Source organism: Camelus bactrianus, chromosome 23 (genome assembly GCF_048773025.1).
Source record: "Camelus bactrianus isolate YW-2024 breed Bactrian camel chromosome 23, ASM4877302v1, whole genome shotgun sequence".
Classification (NCBI taxonomy): domain Eukaryota; kingdom Metazoa; phylum Chordata; class Mammalia; order Artiodactyla; family Camelidae; genus Camelus; species Camelus bactrianus.
Genome location: NC_133561.1, coordinates 33,438,819 through 33,452,395, shown reverse-complemented (window position 1 = coordinate 33,452,395; position 13,577 = coordinate 33,438,819). Strand labels below are relative to the sequence as shown.

General features: G+C 51.3%; 1 long non-coding RNA gene across 3 annotated transcripts; it reads right to left on the bottom strand.

Annotated features, from left to right (window-relative positions):
• Positions 1-1,528: 1,528 nt before the first annotated feature.
• On the bottom strand, positions 1,529-10,317 carry LOC141574783 (uncharacterized). 3 transcript variants are annotated; one of them, XR_012501927.1, is made up of 4 exons: positions 10,008-10,317; positions 4,726-4,788; positions 4,259-4,395; positions 1,529-3,809 (listed from the first exon to the last, which is right to left on the bottom strand). It is a non-coding gene; the product is annotated as an uncharacterized LOC141574783 (long non-coding RNA). The 3 variants fall into 3 exon arrangements; XR_012501928.1 differs by having other exon boundaries at positions 1,529-4,395; positions 4,708-4,788; XR_012501926.1 differs by having other exon boundaries at positions 1,529-4,395.
• Positions 10,318-13,577: the final 3,260 nt, after the last annotated feature.

Below are 13,577 nucleotides of genomic sequence, written 5' to 3'. Positions count from 1 at the left end.
TGGGGCACCCGAACCCCGGCAGCTCCACAGGCCTCAGGAGGATGGAGGCAGTCGGGTTGTGTGGCTCCTCTGGGAGGCAGGCAGGGCAGGCTTTTTTTTTTCCCTGTTTGTTTTTCATTTTCTCTTCTCCCACTTGGCTCGGCTGGGTGATTGGAACTGCGGGTGTGTGTGGGCAGTACAAGCCTGTGCGGGGGTGTGTGTGTGTGCGCGCGCGCGCGCGTGCTCCGGTGCACAGCTGTGTGGGAGGACATCAGAGCAGAAGGCCCAGAGAGGGAGCGGCCTCTCCTTGCCGAGATTCAGGCTCTGATGGTGCTCCCACTGAATTGGCCTTAGAAAGTTTCCTGGGTTTGACAGGAACAGAACAAAAGCTGCAGATAGGCTGGGCGGTTTCCTTGGCAACCCCAAAACACAGATGGGGGAGGGGAAGGTGGAAACCCGAGAGAAGGGAGTGAGTTGGCACCACCACCAGCTTCAGTCCCCCCTTCCCCCCTCAAAATAGCTCAGGAAAAAATGTTGAGCTGGTCTCTGCGTTCTCCTGGGAAACAGGGAGGGAGCACAGACAAGTGAGGGAACAGAGGTGCCCCTCAGATCAGGGAAGCAGGAGCCAGGCTCCAAAAACACTCTCTGGAGGAATGTGGCAGCCCCTGGCTCTTCTTTCTTCCAAAGGTGACGCACCTCTCTCCACCGTCCACTTTCCTCATTCTCTTGTCCTGGCAGCTTTGAGGGCCCCTCCCCTCCCACACTGGCTAAGGGAGCGGGGAGCCAGGACTGCCGGCTTCTCTGCCCAAAAGGAGCAGGACTGGCAGGCCAGCGAGGAGCGGGGGTCTCCCCGGCCCCCACCGGCTGAACCTTGGGACTGCTCCGTTCCTAGAAAGCAGGAGACAGAACCAAGCCGGAGGCGGAAAACTGAGACTGTTCGTTAAGAACAAAAGACGTTTATTAGTAATTAGTAAAACTGTCTTCCCGGTGGCAAGCTCCCCTCTGAAGTGCTCGCAACGCCTCCCCAGAACCAGCTTCCCAGGGCCCCGGTAAGACCCACACCCAGCTATGCTTGACAGCCCTCTGGTCTTTCCCAAAGTGTTGGCCTCTGGATCTGATTAACCCCATCCATGATCCCTGGTCCCTTGTCTTAGGCACTATAATTCCTTTGCTTGGAAATTATGGAGGTTCTAAACACATTTGTGCAGAAGTTTCTAAAACCAAACCGCCCTAATGCCGCTCTAGCTCTGCGATGAACCTTCAGAGGTGGCCACCCAGCCCAACCTTGGGGCAGCCCAGATGCCAGGGATGGGGACTCCTCTGCGCCCTTGGAGAAGCCCTTTCTTGTTGAGATGCCAAATGTGTTCAGCGAGCGGGGAGAAGGCAGGAGGGGCGCGTGGAGGGGCATCGGGCCCCTGGGCTTCGCGCCCACAGTCTCCCCTGATGGGTCCGTCTGGGGCTTGAGTGGAGGAAGGAGTGCCGGGCTGGCAGGGACAAGGCCAGGGTTCTAGTCCGCACATGTTTCAACCAGCTGTGGGTGGGAGGAAGACAGTCACATTTCTAGGGGCCACAGTCCTGAACCAAATGTTGGGGCAGTCTGACCAACGTGTGTGGGGTGGGCAGGGACGATGAGGCAGAAGGCTGGCAGTGAAACAGGCGGTTGCCATGACCGTGACCCCTTCCTGAGTCTGGCCTTTCTCTCTCCGTGCCCATCAGGCTCATGACTCCCAGGATGCGTTGTCAAGACTTGCTTGGCTTTCTGCCTCCAGGGAGTCAAAGTTTCCGGGGCATGTCCCCTCTGCCTCATCCTCATCTGCGGCCCCTTTACCCTCAGCTGCCTCCCCCGCAGCAAGGCCTCACCGCCCAGGCCCCCATCTCCCCACCGCAGCGCGGCCCGGGAGAAGGGAAGACAGTGGCCGCTCCCTCCTCCTGGCTCCCAGGCGGGCCGCAGAGCTGGAAACCCACCCAGGAGGCCCTCTGGAGACTTGCCAGCCCCCCACTGCTCTGAGCAGGGCATGGCAGCTTTGAGACTGTGATCATTTTGAGACTTCAGTAGGCGGCTAAGAGCCGCTTATGAGGAGGGCAGCGTCCAACGGGAATGCGTGCATCGTAGGGAGGAAGGGGAATGGCTCAGGAGACAGGCCTGTCCCTGTGGAATGTGTAATCGCGTGGGCTGCCATTAGAGAGGCCTCCGCGTTGGGCCCTTCGTCTACTCTGGAATATTCTTCCCGAACATCACATTTGCACATTCGCCCCATTTAAAGGCAAGAAACTTTCCAGGTATCTTTATCAGAGGAACTGGGGACAATGGATAAAAGAGTGCCTTCTTTTGGGGGTTCTCTGAGGCCCCTATTTTGAGCGTTGGCATCTTGGTTTCTACTGGTGTTGACCTCCCGTAACCTTACGCCTCTGGGTTCCCTGCTGCCTCCAGGCCAGAGAGTCCGCCGTGACTGGCGGCCTGGCTGAGAGTGAGAGCCGGCTGCTGGAGGTCTGGCAGGTGAAGGGACCTTGGTGGCTGGTCACCGCCGGGCCTCATCTCTCATCCTGAGTCTCTGAGGAATCTGTACGGGGGAGGCCGAAAGCTGTGAGCAGATGTGGGGGTCGGACAGGAGGTGGGCAATGCTTGGGCTTGGCCTGAAGCCCACAGTGAGTGGTGCAGGGAGTGGTTCAGGGCGGGGTTTGGAAGCTCCGGGGGTGGGGATGAGGGAGCAGGAACGGGTGGGCTATGTCATAGAATCTCTAACTTCTGAAGACACTCTACTAAGAGATGCTGCAGACACTGACGTTGGGGCCATTAAACCCGGTGCTGCTCCAGGGCCCTTCGGGGCACCTGGGGGCCTCTGGAACCTGCCCTTGTATTAGTCTTCTGGGGCTGATAAAACAATTTTTTCCCACGTGGAATTTAAAACAACAGAAATTTATTCTCTCACAGCTCTGGAGGACAAAGACCAGAAATCAAGGTGTCAACAAAGTCGGTTGCTTCCGGGGGCTCTGGGGGAACGTCTGTCCCATGTCTCTTTCCCAGTGTCTGGTGGGGCAGGCATTCTCTCACTCTCCTTGGCTTGTCGATCCATCACTCCGGTCTCTGCCTCCGCCCTCACATGCTGCTCTTTGTATGTCTTCTCCTCATCTTACAGGGGTGCCTGTCCTTGGGATGTAGGGCCCGCCCTGAATCCTGGATGACTTCATCTTGAGGTCCTTACCCAGTTACACCCGCCAAGACCTTATTCCCAAGTAAAGTCACAGTCTGAGGTTTCCGAGTGGTCATGAATGTTGGAGAGACACTCTTCAGCCCATCACGTCCCCGAGTACCAGCCTTACACCAGCGCTTGGGAGGAGTTGAGAAGGACCCCCCCCCCACGTTTGTCCACCACCCTGCTTGTTGGGCTGTCACAAGGTCAAGGTGGTCGGAGGATATTGGAACCTGAAGCTGAGACCCTCCTTCCCCACCTCCTTGTTATCCTGCGCTTCTCAGAAAGTTGCAAAGCGAAAGGTATTGAACCCCATCCTTGTCTCGGGCAGGAATGTTCCTCCTTCATCCGAAAGAAAGGCAAATGTCCAGAGTGTTTCCTCGGAAAGTAAAACTATACCCTGAACTCTTCTTCTTAGCTGGCCTGGTACCTTTCTCAAGCCTTCCTTAATCCATCTTGCAGCAGCTCAACCATATTTCCTCCTGGTCTGTCCTTGAGGTTGGCGTACAACAACCTCTTCTTGGTCTACCGCTCTGCTAATGCTCAAGTAACATTTATCATCATCTTTCCCTGCTTCTTGGTGGGGCTTGTTTTTGCTTGGAGAGGATGCATCAGAGGCATTCAGATGAAACAACCGACCTAAATGCGCAGATTCTGAATTTTCTCTTGGAGCCATCTCAGCTGACTATTATTTTTGCAGCCTTCCCTCTGTCCCTCCCACCTCAGGGTTGGTGACAAGCCGAGCTGTGACTATCTAGCCACTCTAGAGCACTTAGCCACCCTCACCTGCCACCACTCTGTACAATTGCACTCCAGAGAAAGAGAAAGCCTGAAAGACAAGCTCGAGGTGGCATGGCCATCAGTCACCCTGATGCTCTGAATCAGCCATCATTACTGTGATAAATTGCTTCGGAGTTCCCATCACAAATAGTGCGGCAGAAGGGAGAAGTCGTATTTAGACACGGGGCCCCACTGCATTCATCTCTCTCCAGCATTTTAAGGAGAAAAGGGGCCAGCATCGCAGCGTTAGGCTTTCTTCTATAGCACACGAGGGCGGCAAGTGGTCAAGGAGAGGGGGACACTGTTACCTGAGGACAAGCAGCTCTCCCGGCAGTCAGTCTACAGGCCCGCCAAGGTTAGAAAGATGGGGAGTCTAGTGATACACGCAGATCCTGCTCAGGCAGAGGCCAAAGCTGGGTGAAAACAGAAGAGACTGGAGCAGGGTCTGGGGAAAAGGAAAGAAAGCGTGAGGGGCCAAGTGTCCCACCATAGATCAGCGTCTAAGCTGGAATGAGGCCCCAGGCCCCCGCTGCTGTGTGTCCCTTCCAGAGCCATGAATTTCACCTACAAACAGATGAACTACCATTGTTTTGTGCTTTATACATTATCTAATTTAATCCTCACCACCCCACTGGAGGTTAAGTATAGTTGTATTTATTTTACTGATGGGGAAATGAAGCTCAGAGAGGTTAAGTAATTTGCCCAAGGTCACACAGTAAGTTGCTGGAGTCTGAATTTGAATTCAGGTTTGTCTCACCTCAAAGTAAGTACTCACAGTCGCCTTGTGGTACAGCCTCTTTTTCTCCTTGTTGAAGGGCCAGGATGAGGAACTCTGGAGCTGTGAAGTGAAAAGAGGGGAGACATACAGGAGCCACTGTGACAGGACAGCGCGTAGGTTTGCTGAAGCAGAAGAGGAGAGGCGGCTCCCAGTGACTGGTCCTGGGTACCCCTCCGGCAGGGGAGGAGCCTGGCTGAGTCACCAGAATCAGAAACTGGCAGATACTGGAAATGTAGGATTTGGCAAGGAGATATGAGGTGGTGACTGACCCGGTCAGGGTCCATCTTGTTCACGGACCTCTCTGCCCAAAATTTCCTCAAACATGACTTCTTACTTCTCTTAAATCATCTTATTTTTGCCCATTGGAAACACAGCGTTAATCATATTCCTTAAGTCATTGATCTATGCGAGGCCTGTGCTTTATTCTGTTTTATTATTTCCCACCGTCACACCTGTTAACTCCTTCACCATAGACACTCACTTCAGTGCATTAAATATATATCCTTCCAGCCTGCCTTTCATATGCTGATAGTGATATATGTGTACTCTTGAAACAAGATATATGAGATCATTTTATTTGTGTGTGTTCTTTTTTTAGTGAACTATAGTCAGTTTACACTGTTGTGTTAATTTCTGGTGTACAGCATAATGACTCAGTTATACACACACGTACATATATATATTCCTTTTCATATTCTTTTTCATCATAGGCTATTACAAGGTATTGAATACAGTGTGTGGTGTGTTCCTAATTTACATGATTGTTTTTATGCTTTAAATCTCACTGTTTCTTTGTTCACTCAGCCGTAGTTATGTAAGACCCACACATGCCGTCCTGTGTGCTTTGTACAGCGTGGCTTCCATCCTATGCACGTACCATGTTTTCTACCCACTTGTAGGTTGCTTCCAGCTCCCAGGCACTCGCAGCAGTGCTGTCAGGAGCATCTCCCACCAGCCACTTACCAAGCTGGGGGAGCGTTTCTCCCATAGTGGGAATGGGGTCGCTAGGCCGTAGGGTGTATAGATAAATCCCCAGTCTTCTCAGCCTCTCCTTGCACGTCCCCTCTGTAACCCCCACTCATCATATGTTCTGGTTTTTAATTGCTAATTATATCTTCACTTGTACATGCCTTGTCTCTCCTGCCATATCATAAGCTCTTGAGGTCAGAGACCATGTTTTACTCATTTTCATATTCTTAACAGTTCCTAATATACATCGTATACCTAGTTGGTGCTAATAAAACATTTTTTTATATAGACTGAATTAACATCTTCTTTCCCCCTGGGATGTTACTTTCTTGACAGCAAGATTAACTGTGTCTCAATCATCTCAACCAAGTTCAGCATCTGACCCTTCGTAAACCATTTGTCTTAGATCTGATGCATAACATTGTCAGGCATGGAAAAATAGTGAGTTAAGAGTGAACTGGGTTGGGAATTAGGAGACTTGAGGGCCATGTAACTAGTTTTATGCCCTTGGACAGGGTATATTTCTCCTTGAGCCTTGGTTCCCCTACACATTGCAGGGGCGGGGCAGCAGGTTAGCGGTGTCCTTCTCCCAACCTGGAATGGGGACCATGAAGAGCTGTGTTGGTGGTGAGTGTTACCTGTCCATTTCCCATTTGAGAAAGCCACTGGAGGAGAAGGAAGGGCCAGCACACAGCTGTCCCCTTCAGCACCTCTTCTCTCCCCCATCACCTCATGTAGTTTTGCTTTCCTCATTTCTAGAGGATTCATCACTGAAGACACAGGGTCCCCCAGAGGGATGGGCTCCCTTGGGAAGATCTAGACTATCAATCAACAGAGGAAGAAAAGAGGATGGCTGAAGGAAGACCCACAGTAGTAATTGGGGCAACAACTGGAATTCAAGGAAGGCTTCACTCATGGCAGCAAGCCCGGAAACACAGAAGAGACAGGGCAGACTTGTAGCCCATAGTCACCTCTGAAATGTGACACCAGGACTGGTCTAGGGGATCCTACCATGGTCCTCTTGGAGATAACTGTTCCAGAAGGAGTTAAGTTCATAAAGAGGGAAAATCAAGTGGATTCAGGCTACACTAAGAAAATGCAATGGGAAAACCATGGGTAAGTGCAGGACTGGATGGATTCCCAATCAGGATGGAAGAAAAGCAGGAGTTTTGAAAGTAAAACCTACCCTAGCAGAGAAGGTCAGCAGTGCTGGGAAACTGGGGGCGGGGGGCGGGGTGGGGAGCACACCAGTGGTGGGATGTGTGGTAAGCTACTGGGTGCAGCACTGAGAGTCAGTGTGGTCTCAACTGTGATGGGCTAGTTAGGACTGTGAGTGATCAGGGCTGAAGGCAGACCTGCTCAGGGCAACAGAGACCATGGAGGAAGACCTCAGCCCCTTTAAAGCCTGGGCCTTAATAAGCCTGGGCATAGCATCACTTCTGCCACATTCTGTTAGCAACACAGTCACAGGCCAGCCCGGATGCAAGCAGAGTAGCAACAGATCCCACTTCTTCATGGGTGGAATGTCAAAAGACTCCTGGTCCTCTTCCCCTCTCACATGTGCTACAATAATATCCTCCCACGCAGCCCTTCCCCTTCCCACATCCTGATTACCTGTTCTTAACTTGCTGCCTCCTGCATTCCTCTCACCTGTCTTAAGCACAGACACCTCCCTCTGGTCTGTCTCTGAGCCCTCCTCCCAGCACAGTCTTTACCACCCACCAGGGTCCACTCACCTTTCCCTGCCCCCTCCACCCCAGCTTCTCTATTGGCCCCTTTCTCAGTGCCATTTGGACCCTGTTCGATTGTGAGCTTCATCCTGGGTCATCCTTCCCCACCCTCTTCCCAGTGAGATTTAACTTTTCTTCAGACAGAACCAGATCTCTACTAGTCATTTCCAATGCTAGCCGCTGCTCCTCTCACAAAGAGGGCTCCGCTTCCTCCTTGCTTCCTATCATGACTTCCAGACTCTGCACAAAACAATACATAATGGAAATCAAATTATTTCATTAAAGTCTCTCAATCCAAGTGGAGGCTGAGGATAGAGACACAGTCAATCAGTCAAAAACATTTATTGACTGGAATGCCCAGCCCAGTGGGGAACCAACCACTTAACAGATAATCACTTTACAGCCGGTCTGAACGATGTGGCTGTGAGCTCCTTCAGGTCAGGGACCAAGTCTCATTGATTTGTGCCTTGGAGCCCAGCTCAGTGCCCATCAAATGTAAGCACACAACGGAATAAATGAGTTCAATGGATGAATGATTGCATGTTGATCCTGAAAATAAAATTACTTCTAGAAAGCCAGCCTTTCTTAGATGAACTGCCATTCCGATGAGTCATGTAGAAGTCTCTAGAGGGCATTTGGGATCAAGAATTAAGACTCTTCTTTAAAAATCTTTGCCATCTGGCCATCTGCTTCTCCCCATCCCATCCCCATGCTCATAACTCCAGGACCTTCCAAATGACCTCAGCATCTAACTCACCATTCTCTTCCACACCATGTACACTCTGCTTTCAATCCCAGTCATTCAGTATGTGTATAATTGTCTCCTTTCTAGCCCCCTGATTCTTGACCTTGGCCCACTTCTTGCTGTCTGTTAATAGCTCAACTTTCCAGCCTTACATCTTGAGATTACTTTTTATACCTTATACTGTAAAACTAGGTGGCCATGATCCATCAACACAATTGTTCGTGTTGAATGGACACCATCCCCATGAACCAAAGTCCCACCCAAACTTCACAGCCCAGCTTCAACACTGCCTTCTTCACAGGACTTGTGCTGATTCACCCACCAGATATGATCTCCCCTCTCCTGAAAATTTCACAGAATCTCAGTTGTCTTTCTCACATGGAATTTGTCATAGTCTGCTGTCTTAGTCCATTCAGGTTGCTGTAACAAACATTCCATAGAGTGAATAGCTCAAACAAGAAAATTTATTTCTCATGGGTTTGGAGGCTGGAAAGTCCAAAATCATGGTGTTGGGCTAGCTTTGTGTCTGGTGAGAGCCTGCTTCCTGCTTCACAGATGGAGCTTCCTAACTGTAAAGCTCATGTGGCAGAAGGGAGGCAAGGGAGCGTTCCTGGGTCTCTTTTATGTGGGCACTAATCCCATTTATGAGGGTCCCACCCTTATGACCAAATCTCTTCCCAAAGACCCCACCTCCTAACACCACCATATTGGGGGTTAGGATTTCAGCATATGAATTGGGGGGGGGGGGATGCAAACATTCAGTCCATAACATCTGCCATCCAGTATTCTTGTATGTGTCTTTGCCTCATCTTCGCCACTTTGATTTAAGTTCTCATGGAGATGAGGCTGTGCCTCACCCATCTTCTGGTCACACCATTTATAACAGCATGTAGCACAGAAGAGTAGACATATTTTATTTTGTCTTCACAGCATCCCATCTTTTAAAAGATCTTCCTTCTATGTCTATATTGAGATGGGAAGGAAGAGGGAAGGGCACAGCCATTAAAAGAATGACACAGCAGTTAGCACCAAGATGGCGGAAGATTCAACTCCCAGTAGACCTTGAGCTTCAGTAGATGCTCATTATAATACAATAACGTGCGTGATGGCACTCCCATGGGTGCCATGACAGTTTGCCAAGTCACAAAGTGGGTGATGGCCCAGTTCCTGGGAATCCCCGCCCCCTTCCCCAAAGTAGCCTGAATAATACTCCCACTTGTTAGCATATGAAGTTAAAGCCCATAAAAACTAACAGCCCCACACTTCACAGCCTCTCTCTTGCCTTTCAAGACGGACCGCACTCTGTCTATGATGTGTGTATCTACTTTTACTTTAAACACCCACCCCCATGCTTCCTGACCTTTCTGGCCTTCTGAGATGGCCTGCACTCTCTCTGTGGAGTATGTATTTCTCTGAATAAATCTACCTTCACTCAACTGTGGCTCACTCTCAAATTCTTTCCTGCATGAAGCCAAGGACCCTCACTTGGCAGGGCATGACCCAGGGACCTGACTGAGACCTGGGACATGGCCATCCTCTCAACATTCCACATTTTTCCTGTATCAGTATGATCCAAGTGGGGATGTTAATTATGGTGCCCCACAGACTCAGGCAGAAGATGCAGACTGCCCAGTGAAAAGACTCCATCCCAGTCTCAGAGGTGGCACACAACCAAGCAGAACCAAAGAGTTTGCCCTGAAGTTTGCTACATGTACACACCGAGGAAGGTCCTTCTTCCTCTGAGACCAGAAGCTGTGGGGATGACGTAAATTGGACTTTCCGTGGCCATCTCTCCGGGCCACATGGAGGAAGCTGCAGGAGAGAGTGAGACCTACCTCAAAAGCAGCAGGGACAGAGGCAAGGACAGCCGGCCTGTCTGGAGCTGACGTTGCACGGGATGCTATTCCAGGCACACTGTGTGGACGATCTCATTTACTCCTCACGAGAACCTATGAGGCAGACACTATTATTATATCCATTTTACAGATGAGGAAACAGGGGCGCTGAGAAGTTAAGCAGCTTGTTTTAAGTCACCAGCTAGTTAGGCAGTGGAGCCAGGATTTGAAACCAGCCTGTGAGACCCCAAAACGATGACGCTGTGCTGTGGCACAGGAGCCAAAGTGAACATAAATAGAAGAGAGAAGGATTTACTCGTTTATGAGCAAGCTCAAGGGAGAGCTGACATCATCCTTTGAGCTCCTGGATCTAGCTGTGCCTGGAGCCAGCTGACTCACATGTTTTTCAGTTAAATAAGCCAGTGCATTCCCTTCTTGCTTAAAATAGTTTGTGTATCAGTCACTTGCAACCTCCTGGTTGCACGGAGGAGAACTGGGTCTTAGAGATAGAGCAGGACTTCGGGTTTCCATCCTGGCACTCCCCGTCACTTACCACCGACACTTGGATAAATTACTCGAAGCCTTGGGGCCCTGGAGGTAAATGTCCCAGACTCTCCGGGCTGAGGGGACTGGGGCTAGAGATGAGATTACATGCAAATGCACTCAACACTCTGCTAACACAATTTAAGTACTCAGTAATTGTTAGAGCTCCTCTCTTCCGCGTCCCCTCATGAGGAGTAGCTGTTCAATCAGCATTTGTTCAATTGAATTAAGTCTTCAAGAGGCTGCAGGGTGCTGTCTGAGCTTGAAAGGAGCTGGAGTTAGAGTCTCCAGTCAGGGGAGGCTCCCCAGCCTGAGGGGCCACCTAACGACTGTATTTGGCCATTTAAAAAAGGAGGAGAAAAAGAAGGAGAAGAAAGAAAAAGACTCTGCCCTTCTTTGGTCTCCATCTCACTGAAAACCTTATCCTCTCTGCTTCCAGATCCCTCCAACTGAGAATGGCTGTTGAAAGTAACTTCAGGGGTGCTTTGGCCCCTCCTTGTCCCCTTTCATAAGCAGAATAGGGGGTCCCTGCAGGGGGAGGGGCTGGTGAGATAAGGCTGGCTGCAATGCTTGCCCTTGAACGGGTCTCAGTCATGAATGATCTGGAGGGAAGTGAGGGAACGCAGGGACAAAGGAAGAGCAGACAAGAAACAGTACTTCAGCGGTGAAACGGAGTCCCAGCTCTTCCTCAGGGACACACGTGGCCATTGGACACAGATCTTTGAGCTGTTCTGCAGGGACTAAGGCCCCCACCCAGGTGGAGGATGGAATGATGGCGTTGACCTTTTCTGACTTCGGTCAGCTAGAGCTTGGACGCTGTCAACCTTTGCCCCACGTCTAAGCTGAATTCTCCTCTGCTCCAGCCCCTTCACGCATCTGCACACACTGCCCAAGCCCCTTCATGAATATGCATGTACCCTCAGCTTCAAACTTCCCCCATTTTGCTGTTGGGGAGACACTGCTTTGGGAAGGATCTCCGGGATTCTCTTTACTTGCTGCAAGCAATAGAGCCTCCCTTTTCTCGCTCTTCGACTTGGTTGTGTCTCTTGGCTTGACACCCACCAAGAGGCGAACCCAGTTTTCAGGTAACACTTTCCCTCCTCCTTACAGTTTCCCTCCATATGCAGGTCCTACTGATTAGACTTCTAGAACTTTCTCAGACCTGCTGTCTCCTCTTTACCTCTGCAGACAGTGCCCTTGCTCAGATGCCATCTTTCTGGATGTTTGTCCCCACTGAGACAGGAGGGAAAGTGGGCAGGGCACAGCCGTTACAGGAATGACACACCAATTAGCACCAAGACGGCAGAAAAGCCAACTCCCAGTAGACCTGGAGGCCCACAACGGCCGGAGATTCGGCCTCCTGTGACCTTCGTCACACACGTTGTAATGTACTAACACGGTAAATGACACATACACAGGCGCCATGACAGCCCCAAAGCTGAGCAAGAAAGGTCACAGAGAAGGCGGCGGCCCAGTTCCTGGGAATACCCACCCTTTCCCTAAGGAAGCTGGAATAACCCCCTCACTTGTTAGCATATGAAAACTACCACCACCACACCTCAAGGTTTTTCTCTCTCTCTCTTGCCTTCGAGACTCCACACTGTGTGGAGGGTGTATCTGCCTTGACTTTAACCACTGCCCTCCCCACCCCCACCCCCGGCCTCTCTTGCTCCCTCACCTTCCGAGATGGCCTGCACTCTGCCTGTGGAGTGTACAGCTCCCTAAATAAATCTACTTTTACTCAACTGTGGCTCGCTCTTGCTTTCTTTCCTGCACGAAACCAAGGACCCTCACTTGGCGGGTCCTGGGGCACAGCCATCCTCTCGCCTCCCCCGTTTTTTCCTGTATCACTACCTCCTCACTGGCGTCCCTCCCTCCAGCCTGCCAGCCCCACAGTGCAGCCAGGAACAGGTACCTGTGTTCAAGGTGACCACACCACTCTTCACCCCCGCCGCCGCCTTCGCAGGAACGTGAGGCCATCCTTAGCCTGGTCCCTGCCCAGATCCCCAGGCCCCTCCCCCTCCGTGTTACTCCACGCCTCCATGCCATCCTCAGGCTGTTCCCTCTGCCAGAAGACCCCCTCCTGCAGCCCCCTCCCCTAGTCCTTACTCATCCTTTAAGACTCTGCTCAGTTTTGGGGGGTTTTTTCCTCCTGGAAACTTCCGTGAACTCCCAGCCCACACCCCGAGCCAAGTGCTCCCCCTCGGTGTCCCCAAAGCACCCGTACGTAATTCTGTCTTCTCACATACTGTTTTAAACTGTGATCTCTTTCCGCGTCTGTCTTGGGAATCGTGTGGCCAAGAGAGCGGTCTCACTAAGTTTGTAGCCCTGGCGCCCAGCAGACCCCCGCATGCAGACACTGCACAAAGGGACCAGAAAGGGCGAAAGGGGAGCTGGTACGTGTCTTGCAGACTGAAGCCCTGATTTGCAGTTTCCCCCTGTTTGGGTTCCTTGATCGCTAGGCTGGGGACAGCGCTTCCTTTAATGGCAAATACAACACGTAGGGGTTTTGCTGGGGGAGGGGAGAGGGGCCAGTTTCCTCACCTTCTAAATTGCGGGGGTGGGGGGCCTCCGCACTAGCGGTGGGAAAGGGAAAACTCGTTTTCTCTGGGAACCCCTGCCGTTGTGGGATTGTTTGTGTAACTGTGTGATTCTCCATGCAGCTTTGCACGCGTGATCCGTGATAGTTACCCTTTGGCTACCTTAAAATAATCCCAATCTCAGTTTTAAAAAGGATAAAGTGATTTCATTACATCTAAATATCGGCAAAGAGTTTGTACTGATGCATAACTTCAGCAAATACATGCAAATCGTTTGCAGGCTGGTGGGACCTGGTAAGGCCGGCATTGCAGTTACATCTCAGGCCCCCAGTGCCTGGAATAACCACAAAGCCTCTCAGAGTCATAGGGTTTTCCTCGACCTGGTGGGCTGGTGATTCCTGACGGCTGCCCCACAGGGCCCTGGGGAGAGTCAGACGGAAAGATGGGCGGTGAGAGGATGTGCACGCGGAGGAGCAAGCCTGTTGGG